The following is a 1,187-nucleotide window of genomic DNA, read 5'->3' on the forward strand; positions in this document are numbered from 1 at the left end:
CGAGGGGTCGAGGGTCGAGAGGGGGTCGACGGTCGCCGAGGGGACGAGGGTCGAGTGGGGGTCTAGGGTCACCGAGGGGTCGAGGGTTGTCGCAAATGAGAGGATGAAGAGGATAAAAAAAGAAGAGGAAGAAGAAAAAAAAAGCTCTATTCTTTCTTCTCCTCTTTTTTTTCTTCTTCTTCCTCTTTTTTTTATCGGGAACGAGGGTCGCCGAGCGGTTGAGGAAACCCTAAATAGCAAGTATCGTTGGTGTGAGATACATGTGGCCGTTGGTGTCGGATAAAAAAAGAAGAGGAATAAGAAAAAAACTGGAGTAAAAGAGGATAAAAAAAGAAGAGGAATAAGAAAAAAAGAGGAGAAGAGAGAATAGAGGAGTTCTTCTCCTCTATTCTTTGTTCTCCTCTTTTTATTCTTCTTCTTCCTCTTTTTTTATCAGGAATGAGGGTCGTCGAGGGTTGCCGAGCGGTAGAGGTGGAAGAGGATAAAAAAAGAAGAGGAACAAGAAAAAAAGAGAAGTAAAAGAGGAGTTCTTCTCCTCAATTCTTTCTTCTCCTCTTTTTTTCTTCTTCTTCCTCCTTTTTTTATCGGCAACGAGGGTCGTCGAGGGTCGCTGAGGGGTCGAGGGTCGAGAGGGGATCGACGGTCGCCGAGGGGTCGAGGGTCGAGAGGGGGTCTAGGGTCGCCGAGGGGTCGAGGGTCGTCGAACATGAGAGGATGAAGAGGATAAAAAAAGAAGAGGAAGAACAAAAAAAGAGGAGAAGAAAGAATAGAGGAGTTCTTCTCCTCTTTTTTTCTACTTCTTCCTCTTTTTTTATCGTGAACGAGGGTCGTCGAGGGTCGACGAGCGGTAGAGGAAGAAGAGGATAAAAAAGAAGAGGAAGAAGAAAAAAAGAGGACTTCTCCTCTCTTTTTTCTTCTTCTTCCTCTTTTTTTTATCGGGAACGAGGGTCGCCGAGGGGTCGAGGGTCGAGAGGGTGTCAGCGGTCGCCAAGGGGTCGAGGGTCGAGAGGGGGTCTAGGGTCGCCGAGGGGTCGAGGGGTCGAGGGTCGTCGAACATTAGAGGATGAAGAGAACAAAAAAAGAAGAGGAAGAAGAAAAAAAGAGGAGAATAAAGAATAGAGGAGTTCTTCTCCTCTATTCTTTCTTCTCCTCTTCTTTTTTCTTGTTCTTCCTTTTTTTATCGGGAA

This window comes from Triticum dicoccoides, chromosome 7A (genome assembly GCF_002162155.2).
Source record: "Triticum dicoccoides isolate Atlit2015 ecotype Zavitan chromosome 7A, WEW_v2.0, whole genome shotgun sequence".
Taxonomy (NCBI): Eukaryota; Viridiplantae; Streptophyta; class Magnoliopsida; order Poales; family Poaceae; genus Triticum; species Triticum dicoccoides.